At 39.3% G+C, this 13,772-nt stretch overlaps 1 non-coding gene across 1 annotated transcript; it reads left to right on the top strand.

Moving 5' to 3' along the window:
* Positions 1-640: 640 nt before the first annotated feature.
* LOC127125091 (small nucleolar RNA R71) lies at positions 641-747 on the top strand. The gene has a single exon (XR_007804552.1). It is a non-coding gene; the product is annotated as a small nucleolar RNA R71 (small nucleolar RNA).
* The last annotated feature ends 13,025 nt before the right edge of the window (positions 748-13,772 follow it).

The raw sequence follows: 13,772 nt of genomic DNA, 5'->3' as shown, positions 1-13,772 counted from the left end.
TTCGTTAACATCAATGTTTTGGTTCATGAACTCCTTGTTTTGTTGGGTTTGAGTGGTGATAAAATTTTCCATAATTTTCTCAAGGCTCGGCTTTGGTGGTACAGGTTGCATAGGTTGATTTGATCTAGGGGCTTGATAACTAGGTCTTGGAGGTGCATTATTTTGGATAGGGTTATTGTTTTTATAGGAGAAGTTCGGGTGATTCCTCCATCCAGGGTTGTAGGTATTCGAGTATGGGTTCCCTTGGGTGTAGTTCACTTGCTCAGAGTGGGTTTCATTTAATAGACTGCATTCTGCAGATTGGTGTCCTTTGGTTCCACATATTTCATAATTTGACGAAACTGCGGCTACAGTATTCGGGTTTATGCACATATGCTCGACCTTAAGGGCTAATGCATCCATTTTAGCTTGCATCATGTCTATAGAGCTTAGTTCATGCACTCCTCCTTGAGCTTCCTTCTTCTCAATTGTCGCTCGTTTGACTCCCCATGATTGATGGTTTTGAGCCATATCTTCGATGAGGGCACTAGCTTCAGGATAAGGTTTGTTCATCAGAGCACCGTCTGCGGCAGCGTCGATGGTCATCTTTGTGTTGTAATGAAGTCCATTATAGAAGGTTTGAATGATTAACCAATTTTCTAAGCCATGATGTGGGCATGCTCGTAACAACTCTTTATATCTCTCCCAAGCTTCGAACAACGATTCTCCTTGGTTTTGGGTAAATCTAGTTATATGGTTTCGAAGAACGGCGGTCTTACTCGGGGGAAAATATCTAGCAAGGAATACTCTTCTAAGGTTATCCCAAGTCATAATGGAATTGGGTGGAAGGGAATCTAACCATGATAGGGCTTTATCTCTGAGGGAAAAAGGGAATAATCTTAAACGTATTGCCTCAAGAGAAGCTCCATTGGTTTTAAAAGTGTCTGCTAATTGAAGAAATATTTTTAAATGTTGGTTTGGGTTCTCAGTAGCGAGACCCGCGAATTTTCTTTGTTGCACTAGTTGCAACAGGGATGGTTTAAGTTCAAAATTATTAGCTGGGATGGTTGGGTTTACTATACTAGAACTAGGTTCTTCATCTGATGGTTGAGCGAAATCTTTAAGAGGTCTCTGGTTTTGATCTTCGGCCATAGCCCTCTTAATTCTATGAAATAATAAATGTGCGCGAGCGTAACGTTCGGGTTCCGCCAGAGGGTATACTAAGCTTACACTTCCGGTGCTGCAAGTTCTTCGCATTAACCGGCGGGAAATAGCCTAAGTCTAAACGATATAACAACAGGAAAATGAAATTTGACGAAATTGGTCCCCGACAACGGTGCCAAAAACTTGATGTGGTGTTTCACAAGTATACGAACGCGTCAGAGTAATATAAAAGATTGTCGAATCCACAGAGACCAAGTGTCAATCTATCGTTATCTATTGTTATGGTGTTTATCAAAGGCAATCAAGAATAGGTGTTTTTGGAGTGTGCAATGAAAAGTAAAGTGTTGAATAAAGATTAATAAATAAAGACAGGGTCGAATGTAATTCACGTAATCAATTAATAATCCAAGTACTTGCTAATAGAACTGCTTATGGGCAATGTTTTCTACTTTGAAAAGAAATAATTTAACAGGAATTATCGCTTTCGCGTATTCAGAACCGAGTTGTACTCCCTAATCAAACCCTCTTATTGTCACTTATAAAAAGGCGCGCATTGCGTTAGAGTAGTAAACCTATTTTTCAGAAATATAGTATCTTGACCAAGTTGAAAAGTATTATAACCTGGATTTCTGAACCAAAAGAGGTTCTCACGAACCAGATCTAAACTTATAAACGCGTCCGAAAATAGTTTTAAAATCTCTTTTCTTCTTAAGTTAAAAACTCCTAATGAACTAAACAAAGCGCTTTCGTTGTTTTTGAAATAGTTAAAAACAATTAAGTTTAGATAGACGTTGGACGGCTTTCGATCTTACCCAACGGAAATTAAATGCGGGAAAACTTAAGTTGAAACTTAAAATAGCCTTGAAGTGTTTCTACGAACAATTGTACGGATTATGGATTCAATTACGATCCTTACATTCTAACCTTATAAATTTAGTTAGACATGGTAAAGTAAAAGTGCATTAATTTAAATAAAAGTAGTACGAGTGCGGAAAGTAAATAAAAGTAAAGCGAGTGCGAGAAAATAAATAATTTAAAGCGAGTGCGAGGAAATAAATAATTTAAAGCGAGTGCGAGGAAATAAATAATTTAAAGCGAGTGCGAGGAAATAAACAAAAGTAAAGCGAGTGCGGGAAAATAAATAATTTAAAGCGAGTGCGAGGAAATAAATAATTTAAAGCGAGTGCGAGGAAATAAACAAAAGTAAAGCGAGTGCGGGAAAATAAATAAGATAAAGGCAAGTAATAAAAACCTGTTCCAATCGGAGGGTTGAGTAAATTATAAAGCGGAAATGAAAATGGCGGCAGGATTAACTTCCTTCCAAAGTGCTCCAAACTCGATTACAGACTCGATTACACAATTGTGGTAACACTCCAATGCGAAGCGATTACCACTTTAAAATACTGAATATATGCCTAAGTGAAACAAAGTTGCTCTGAGTTTGCCTCTGCTCTAAGTTTGGATGATTGTAAAAGTGATTTCGAGTTTCTATTTATAAGCAAGTAAAAAGATGAAAATGACAAGGATGCCCTTCAACTTGAAAATGGGAGGGAAAACTTTTCCTCTTGTGGCGCCCGCCACAAGGCCATGGCGCCCCTCACAAGACCATTTTGAGGCGCCTTAGTGGAAGTAGTGGGGAACGTGGCAGTTGAGGGAAGTTGAGATTGGACACGTCATGGCAGGGTCTATGGCGTCAACCATGGGGTAGGCCATAAGTACAAAATGCTGATTTTTAGGGTTTTTAGCTCTTTTTCACTCCTTTTCTCGACCGGGGCTCCGATTAAAGTAAAAATCTGAAAACAAAGGTAAACATAGCAATAACACAACAAAATAACAATAAAACAACTAGAATGCATGTGAAATCGGAGTCGAAAATACGGTAAATTTCAGTGTTATCACATGTACCTTAGCATTATTCACTTGTTTATTTTTATCTCGCCATCCAAGCTCGGCTGCACCTTCATTGGATACTTCTTTGAGGAGCAACCAGTCTAGAAGGTTTGACCCTCAACAACCAAAAATTTATTAAACAAAAGAAATTCAAACCAAACACAATAATTTAAAACATAAACAACAACCATCACTTCAAAATGTTAAAATGTGCGTGGGGGACAAAACACCCCAAAAAGTACATAACCAAAATACCAAATATCTGAAAATACAAGAAAATAAAACATAACAGAAAAAAACTTAGTCCTCATAGGACTCAGAACCCTCTCCACTACCGGCCTCAGAACCGGAACCATCATCATCACCACCATCATCATCATCATCATCATCATCAGCATCATTAGCGCCACCAAAACCATCAGCACCAGAAGCACCAGCACCCTCCCCCTCTCCGAAAACAGGCCTGTCCTCAGGCCAGCTAGCATGTTGCAGGAATTGCTCACGCGTCATCATAGGATGCTCTCCAGAAGGGTCATGTACCTGCAACTGTAATACGTGCATAGAGTCATGTATATCAATCATGGCGCGCTGAGTCGCTGCCATCCAATCCCAATTGTAATTGCAAACAGCTTGCTGGAAAGGATCAAACCCTTGAGAAAAAGCACCAGAACCATCAGCAGCCCCGGTATCATCAGCAGTTGTACTACCTCGGAAGTTCTTTGGCTTATAGTACTTGTCCACATATCAATCGTCGATTGCGGACAGAATCCTTACCTGATTGCGGGAGAGTAGCTTCACCCTCGACTATAGGCACAAAGCCATGATGAGACAAGGAAAAGCAAGGGGGCAGTTAACTCGCGCCCCCGACTTCAGCCCGCTCTCAACCACGGACTTCATCTCAATCGCAATGATTCGCGCCACATCGATATGTACATTAGTTAGAATACAATGGACCAAGTGTGCCACTGGGATCGGCACGGTCGACGTGTGTGACTTGGGCTTAATGTTAGTCAGAACCAGCATCAAGATCAGCTGAGCCAAGGGAATCATATCCTCCCGATGGTACCTCACAGGAACCCCAGATGAGTTCACCTCAACCGACTTTCCCTCAAACAACAGGGCCGCAGAAATAGTATTAGTGTTTCTGTGGAGCCTCAGATCTCTGTGGTATGCATCCCTCTCATTAACTCCCAGATGGAGCGGTTCACCAAGCACTCGGTTAATAGCATCCCTATCAAAAGCGACCTGGCGTCCTGATACTCTTGTAGTCCAAGTGAAAGGCTCGTCGTCATTTGGCAGCATGTTCGTATAGAACTCGCGCACTATCTCAATATCATAGCTTTCGGGTGGAGAGATAAACTTGTCCCATTTCTTGCTATTTATCAACCCTGCAAATGTCCGATAATCGCCTTGTACATTGATCAAAAACCTCTTCTCAGGTAAGATTTTCCTTTTCTCCAACGCCATATAACGTGCGGCTTGCTTCGCCCCAACGAATTTATCGGTGTCAAATTGAATTGGCACAGTGCGGGAAGTGCTCCAGACCTTTCTCTTTTTTGCAACACTTGACCTGGATGCCATCTGTAAAATCATAGAAAAGACACAACACACAACCACAAAACAGAATAGAGATCAAAACAGAAAAGCCAGATACTGTCATGGTTGCTATAGCTTCGCTTAGCGAGGACCCAGCGAAGATTCGCTACGGGTTCGCTTAGCGAAGTGACAGCGAATGCTCGCCACAGATTCGCCTAGCGAAGATGCTAGCGAATGTTACGGGATTCTAAGTTCTCCATTGTTAACAATCCAATTTCAGAAAACCCAAAGTCTAATGATACCCATTCCAGAAACAAAGTAATTTAACATGCTAGGAATCCTTCTAAACATACATGCAAACCTAAATTTTTTTATAAAAAAAAAAACCCAATCTCCCAAATTCAACCCTAATAACTCATTCTTCAAAATTTACAACATTGAAAGCACAAAGGAATGGAGACAGAACAAACCTGATTGAAGAGGTTGATTGATTCTTAAATGCCACAGTTAGGGTTTGCACAAGGATGATTCTCAAAGTTTTTGTGTGAGATGGAAGTGAAAAGTGTGAAAGTGAGAGTGAGTTCGTGACCCTATGTTCAGACTAAAACAAAATAAATGGGTTTTGGGCCCAAATAAGTGGCCCTCTGAAAAATAAAATAAAGTTCTGTCACGCAACGTTTTCCTAGCGAAGAGCTAGCGAACGTCTCGCTACTGTCTTCGCCTAGCGAGCAGCTAGCAAACATGACAGGATCTTGTTTTTTTCAAAACAGCACTGCACAACACAATTCAGCAAGGTTCCACCAATTTGAATACCAATACCACACAACACAAAGCTGTAAATACTTACAATGTTGGGGTTCCTCCCAACAAGCGCTTGTTTAACGTCGGATAAGCTCGACGGTTCGAGATGCTCACAGAGGAGCATCCAAGCAGATTGCACAGCTCTCGCGATCCACAAGACCGCCAAGATAAATCTTCAAACGTTGGCCGTTAACCGTCCAACTATCTTTCTTCTCCAAGTCCTCAATGACAACAGCTCCATACTCTTTGACTTCTTTGACACGAAATGGCCCGGACCATTTAGATTTCAATTTTCTGGGGAATAGCCTCAACCTAGAATTGAACAAAAGGACCAACTGTCCGGGCACAAATTCCTTCTTCAATACTTCCTCCTCAACTTCCCACGAGTGTAACTCTTTTAGACTATCAAGTTCCCTTAGGCATTCATCAAGAGCTTGCTCTTCTTCAATTGTGAAAACTTCAAAGGAGTCATCAAGAGCTAACTTCATAGGAGATATCTCATGAATATGTTTAGAAACTTCAAAAGTTGCCTCTTCGATCACATCAATGCGAAAGCTATCACGACTATCCTTTGAATTCTTCACGGCTTCAAATAGATCAAAAGTAACTTCTTCATTTTGGACCCTTACTTTCATCAAACCGTCGTCAACGTCAATCATCATGCGTGCGGTTTTCATGAACGATCGACCAAGAATAAGCGGAGCATCGTCATCCTCTTCCATATCAATCACAATGAAATCAACCGGGAAGAATAATTTGTCAACTTTGACCAATACATCTTGGGCTAACCCATGAGGATGGGTAGTCGACTTATCGGCCAATTGCAAAGTCATCCGGATGGCCTTCATTTCAATGTTGCCAAGCCTCTTCACAATAGACAATGGTATTAGATTAATGCTTGACCCCAAATCAATTAGCCCTTTTCCGACATAGACATCACCAATTGTAACCGGCAAAGTAACTCGTCCCGGGTCAACCTCTTTTCTCGGAAGCGTCCGTTGAATGATTGCACTACAACTAACATCTAGGACAATTGTCTCCGGTTCCGCGTACCTCCGCTTTTTAGTAAGTATGTCTTTCATGAATTTCGCATACTTAGGCATTTGCTCCAATGCTTCGGCAAACAGAATGTTCACTTGAAGTTGTTTGAATATATCCATGAACCGGGCGTAATGTCGTTCATTCTCCCTCTTAGATGGAGCATGTGGATACGGAAGGTTTTGGATTGGAGTAGCGCCCACTAGCTCCTTTCCTTTAGAAACTCTAGAATTCCTCTCTCTTTTCTTTTTTACTCCCTCCACCTTCACTTCATCACTCTTATTTTTTTCAACTTCCACACTTTCTTTATTTTCTACTTCACCATTTTTTTCATTCTTTTCAACTTCTTCCTCACTCCACTCCCCAACTTCAACATCAATGTTATCCTCTATTTTTTTCTCCTCATCTTTTTTATCATCCTCTCTTTTTTCACTCTCACTAATCAACTCCCTTCCACTTCTCGTCGTTATCGCTTTACAATGCTCTTTTGGATTCGTTTGCGTGTTCGCCAAAAAAGATGGTCCGGATTGTTGTTCCGCTAGTTGTTTAGCAAGTTGACCGACTTGAGTTTCGAGATTTTTGATTGCCGCATCGTTTCTCTTTTGATTAGCCATCGACAATTGCATAAATTGTGTCAATGTCTCTTCTAACTTTGAAGTCACGACCGGCGATTGTTGAGGTTGGTAAGGATTTTGACGGCTAGAAGTACCACCCCCATAACCTTGGTTATGGTGATAGTTAGCCCTTGGTTGGAACCCTTGATTCCCTTGAAAGTGTTGTTGTTAATTTTGAGGATGTTGTTGATACGGTTGTTGTTGTTGTTGCCTCGGTTGGTAGTCTCGTTGGTTCTCCATGTAATTCACCTCTTCGAACCCGGGAGGTGGACAAAACTCGGTGTCATGATCACCCTTACAAAGCTCACAACAAGCTATTTGTTTAGCTTTTGAAGGCTCTTTCAACTCTTTTATTTGTTGAGTTAAGAGTTCAACTTGTTGTGAAATGAGTTTATTTTGGGCAAGAATAGCATCGTTTGTCCCAAGTTCAAACACTCCCAGTTTCTTCAAAGTGTTGCCTCTACTTTGACTTTGGAGGTCATTTAGAGCCATACGGTTAATGATATCAGTAGCTTCGGCGGCGCTTTTAGACAACAAAGAACCACCCGAGGTAGCATCCAATAAAGTCTTGCAATTAGGTTGAAGGTCATTCTTGAAAATGTGGATTTGCATCAATTCGTCAAAACCATGCCCTTTGCACTTTCGAAGCATGGATTTAAATCTTTCCCATGCCTCATTCAATGATTCGTTGGCTCCTTGCAAAAACACGGAGATAGCCGTTTTGGATTCCATGAACCGGTTGTGGGAGAAAAACTTTCAATGAACTTCTCTTCCAACATGTTCCAATCCATCATGACTGCAGGTGTTTGATCCAAGTACCAATCTTTGGCTTTGCCGAGCAAAGCATGAGGAAATAGTCTTTTGAACAACGGTAGCTCTTGAGCTTGATCAACTCCGGCTGCCAATGTTATCTCGTAAAATTTGGTGAGAAAAGCAAAGGGGTCTTCATGGTCCATTCCGGTGAATGGACTTCCGTATAGCAAGTTAAGAGTTCCCTTCTTCATCTCGGCTCGCCTTCCCGTGTGGTTGGAAAACTGAGCTGTATTTTTCGGACTGTTGACACATGGTGTGGAAACGGGCGGTGGTGGTGGTGGATCCATGATAGGTGTGAAAGGTGGTGGGTGTGTTGTAGAAGAACCTTCTCCTTGTTCTTGTCGTTGTCTAGCTTGTTGCCTCCTTCGTCTCGTTCTGCTATTCAGTCTCCTTGCGGTTCTTTCGATCTCGGGATCAAAAAGAAGTTGGTCCTCAGGAACCTGCCCTCGCATAAAACGAAATCTGCACACTAAACCAAACAAATTAACAAGCACAAGTCAAAAATTCAAAAGTTAAAAATTCAGCAACTATTGCGATGCTCGCAATATCAATTCACAATCCCCGGCAACGGCGCCATTTTGTTAGAACAGGGATAGAGTATCGGGATTTGTTATTGTCTCCACAGGGATTATGTGATATTGCCGCCGTTCGACAGTTGTTAAGTTCTTAACTTATAGTAACAAGGGGGTTTTAGTTTTCGGTTACGGTAGCTTGCATAAAAAGTAAGAAATTGCGGTATAAGTTTTGGTTTTACGATTTGAGAAAGATTGTCAAAGTTAGGGTTCGACGATCATTTTTGCATGCATATGTTCGATCAAACAAAACTCATAAACTCCATTAGATGATAAACACATTTACAAAATCCTCCCAATGTGTTTATTTCTAACACACATTGTGGGTTTTTCCCATTTTGATCCATTGTTGATTTCTCACACAATCTATCAAAATGACAACTTTTAGGTTTAACTTTTTAGTGAACAAACTCATTCAAAACTATCTCTAGCTAAAGAACAAGGATGGATGAAAACCTAGGTCAAGAGTTGGAAAACACCTTTCAATAATAAACCAACACAAAGAGTTATCAATAAAATAAGCTTTTCACCATACATTCATCATCAAAGAGTTTACAAATGAAGATCAACCCATATACATACAAAGCTTATGATCATCTACATTTAACCTTGACAAAATGAAAGACTTAGCTACTCATTTTCATGGTAGCTTAAACAACATGTTTCGGAAGAAGGTTGATCAACATCCGAGTCGAAGAATCGGGATTGGATGGGAATCCAGCTTCTTTTTGTAAAATATTGTCAAGAGAAGAAGAAGAATGAGAAATGGGGTTTCTAGGGCACAAAAATCACCTCTCAGCAAAAAACAAGTAAAAAGATGATAAAAAAGAGTTGTTCCAAAAAGTAGCCCATACTACTTATAGAAATGGTTGTTGAGATATCATGCTCGCTAGGCGAGCAAAATGGTTCGCCTAGCGAGCCCCAAAATAAGTCACCAGAAGAGCCTGCGTCCAGAGGAATCATCCCAGACAAGTTTGCATCTATTCGCTAGGCGAACAATCCTTCGCTAGGCGAAGCCCTCGCTTCTCTCATTCGCTCCAGCGAGTCTTGATGTTTTTGCTACTGGAAGTGTTCGCTACTTGCTCGTTGGATGCTCGCCTAGCGAATACTTCGCTAGTTCCCTTGCCACAGCGAGTTTTGATATTTTTGGTTCTGTCCAAGTCTGGGAGTGTTCGCTGGCATCTCGCTGCGTGCTCGCCTAGCGAATACTTCGCTACCTCACTCGCCTAGCGAGCTTGCTTATGTTTGCTTTCTTTCTTGGTTCCTTTGCCATCTTTCTTGTGCCTTAGTTTTCTACTCTTTCATGCCTAATTCCTGCACAATAACACACAAATTAAAGGTACCAAGATCATTTCACATAGTATTGCAAATCAACAAAAGCAAGGGCGGTTTCGAACACTTTTTCGACAAAAAGGAGTGAAGGATGCCCACATTTGATAGCTCAAATAAGCAAACTTGGGCATCCAACAGCAACACTCCTTATGCAAAAGGACTTGGCCAATGCCAACATTTCTGAAACCAATTTGTTGTGATTTGAGCTTTCATCTGATGTAAGTATTGAGATCCACTTGGGTACATCTGAGTGCAGGTTCGGTGATTCATGCCATGTCGGTCTTGATGCAAATGTTACTTTGAACCTGTTACTAATGCCTTATTCTAACCATTCAAGGAGTATGTCATCTGATACTATGGGAAGAAAGACTATGAAGTTTCTAGCTTGGATGTGGCTATCTTTATTTGATGCTTTGCTCTTCATTTTTCTATTTTCATATTGAGATTTCTTAATTCAAATTCCAAGGGAAAAATGGGTTTCTATATGACATTCTTGTCTATTGGATTGCATCCCATTGGTCAGATCTTTTCAACTCTTAACTTTTAAATTTTTTCTTTGGATTAGTCTTTTCATCTCCTCCCATTTCTTAAATTTCAAATCCCCCCCCCTTTTCAAAATCTTCTTTGCTTGTGATTTCTAAACTTATACTTTATTGCAAATTAGAAACTTTGGCCTTAGGCCATTGCATTTTTAAACTCTTTTCTTAAATCAAATTTGTAAATGAATCTAACCATATTGACTTAAAATTTCAAAAGACAAAAACAACTAACACTCATTCAAACTCTTTTAGGCCCTTTGTGCCTCTTTTAAATTTAAATTTTTGTTAAAAGCAATAAACTCATTTTGAAACTGTTACCATGAACTACAAGGTTTTGATCCCTCACTTTTATGTTGGTACGTAGGCACAAGTCCGAAGGTCTTGTCAAACACAAAAATATAACCAATGAATTCTTTTCTCATCCTCACACTCTATTTTTCCCGAACATCATTTTATACCAAATACACGTACACACATAAAAAAGGGCTCCCTAGGAGTACCTAGGACACTTTGGGTGCTAACACCTTCCCTTTGTGTAACTAACCCCCTTACCCGTAATCTCTGGCGTTTTATTAGTTTTGATTTGAAAACTTTTTATCCTTGGGTTTTGTTCGTACTTTTCCCTTTTCCTTTGGAAACAATAAAAGCGCGGTGGCGACTCTGGTTTTATTGACGTTAAGTTTATCCATAGCTTAATGGTCATGAATTTACCGTTACACTGTGTATACTGAGTTAGTGGAGAAATTTTGGATTTTTGCTACTACCACAAATCTTCAAATCACTTCGTTCGTGTTTGGGTACAAAATCTCTATTTTTGAGAAGCCAATAGTTAAGTTTCTCAACCACGATGTCTCTAGGAAGAAATGCTTTGAGATGCCTACTAATAAGGCAAGAATTGATGAAATTGCTAAGGTTATTTTCCATGATAGGAAGAACACCTCCAATGCCAAGAATCTTCACAAACATCTTACGGTTTGGTTCAAGATTCTTCTGGGGTTCATTCATCACAGACCTTCAACAAATTCTTCTGACTACATCAACACAGATCATACGTACATGTTATATTATCTATCATATGTAATCAAGATGAATTTATCCTCCATACTCTTCAAGTATCTGAGGGAGTTGGTCAGAGAAATAATAAATGATTCACCAAAGCCCGGAAAGTGGATACCTCTGGGAGGATTAATTTCTGATATCCTATTTGAAAGCAAGTTGATTCAGAAGCTGATGGAAGTTGGTTTACCAAAGAAAGTAGATTTTTATGTTGGCAAGGCCTTTAATAGAAGGAATTTAAAAACGATGTCTTTGATCACAACATCTATTGATCCTTCAGAACTTCTGGACAAGAAGATTGTTGGTGCTAGAAAAATTCTAGTGGATGAATATCCAATATTCACCAAGGAAGACCCTCCAGAACTTCTGTATCCTACATTGTTGATTGCTTAGCAACATGTGTAACTCCAATTACATATTATTATGAGGACCTCCCATATCATCCTCCTGATGTGTACTCTCTCAAGAGAAACAAGAATTCAAAGTCCTCTCGTGATGGAACTTCTTGAACTACCAGAACCCCTACCAAGATTGTTAGGACTTCTTAGATTCTAAGAGATATAATGGGATCATAAGCGAAAGTTGTCAATTATAAGACTACAAGTCCTTCTGAAGTGAGAACTCCTCAGACTAGACCACATGGTCAGTCCCCTATGACCGAGAATCCATTTAATTTTATTAGTTATGCTTTTTCTATTTCATCTACTCCTTTACAACAAACTCCACCACCATATTCATACATTCCTTTTCGAACCATAACAATGTCTATTTCAAAACAACTAATTGTTTCCATAATAATCCCAATACCAATCCAACAATTATTGAATGAACCATCATTACTATTGTTCCAATTATTTCTGAAACAACAACAACTACTGCCCAATAACCATAATAATTAATCCACCACAAATATCACCAACTTTTATCTCTCAAATTTTGAATCCAAATGAAAACACCAAACCTGAACAAACCCCCACTATCACAATTGATCAACCATCTGAACCAACACCACCACCAACTACTGGACCAATCCCCATTGACCCTCAACCTATTCAACTAGAAGATTACTCTTCTTATTCAATCTTTTCCGCACCCTCTTCAATCACCCTCACAATCCCAGAAATGCATGGCTTTCCAAAAGACACACCAACACCACCATCTCCACCCCCTCAACCTAACTAAATAGATGAACATGTTTTTGATACTTTCATGGAGAATATCAGAAACAATGTACCTCCAACTCTTGATTCTTCTGGCCGACCCATATACATCTCTTCTGATACCGAAATAGAATATGAACATGAACCACACCCCCATCACATACCCTGAGGAAATTTATGATTTAGTTAGATAGTTTAAATCAGATAAAAATGAGCATCTTCATTTTGTAGTACAAGAATGCATAAATCGTGTCAATCCTGCTCAGAGTGATGTTGCATGGGCTGAATTTAGAAGGTGGATGAACTCACACTCATTCTAGCTCAAGGGACTCTATTATACAGGTGCTCAGAAAAGATTTAGTGGCAAGTTATCTTAGTTTCTAGATACTCTTGTGGAATTATTCTCTCCAAGAACTCCTATAAGATCTCTTCCCCCTCCAGAAATGACCATCTTAGAATCTATCACTTATGAAGTAGAAGTTGATGATATGGTCATTAATCCTTCTGTATCTAATGTAGCAACTATATATGGAACAAAACCAATTGTGGATGTTGAAGACTCTGGTTCTGAACCCATTCACATGGTATTGAAGACTCTGGTTCTGAACCCATTCACATGGTATTGAAGACTCTGCAAGAGCTGAAGAATGAAAATAAAGTGGGTAATCTCACCTGGGCAAGCGAGATGAAATGTTCAAGAAACATATCGTAACTAACACCAAGGTTGAAGGAATGCTTCATGCCATTTTATCTAGACTTCCACCCCCACCTTAGAAACTCTTTTAAAAAATGGTTGTTTTCTTTTTCTTTTTTTAAAGTTTTTTTGTATCTTTATCTTTATCTTTTTTTAATGAAATGAAATTTCTTTTGTGTTATTATTTTGTCTCTATCTTTCTGCATTTTCTTTTTGATTGATGATAAAGGAGGAGAAAAGTGGATATGATTTTGATACTTATTTCCTTTCTGAATCCCACACACTGATTCTAACAATTTATATGGAATTTGGGAACTTTGATTAAGTTCACAATTATTGTTAACTTTTTCAATCAAGCTAACCATTCAATTCATAACTTATGATCATAAGGCATATCAACCAAGCATATATGGGTTTTCTAACTAAGATTTGAGTCAAGCAAGTTTCTAACCAAACTTGATATAAGAAATTAAGAATTTCTAATCAAGTTCTAATACAAGTTCAATCAAGACTTTGACAATATAGCTCTTCTGATAACCAGACTTTCTGATATTTAAAATCAAATAGGATCAGAAGATATGCTA

Source organism: Lathyrus oleraceus, chromosome 2 (genome assembly GCF_024323335.1).
Source record: "Lathyrus oleraceus cultivar Zhongwan6 chromosome 2, CAAS_Psat_ZW6_1.0, whole genome shotgun sequence".
Lineage (NCBI taxonomy): Eukaryota > Viridiplantae > Streptophyta > Magnoliopsida > Fabales > Fabaceae > Lathyrus > Lathyrus oleraceus.
Note: the sequence above shows the minus strand (reverse complement) of the source record. Positions and strands in the feature narration are given on the sequence as shown.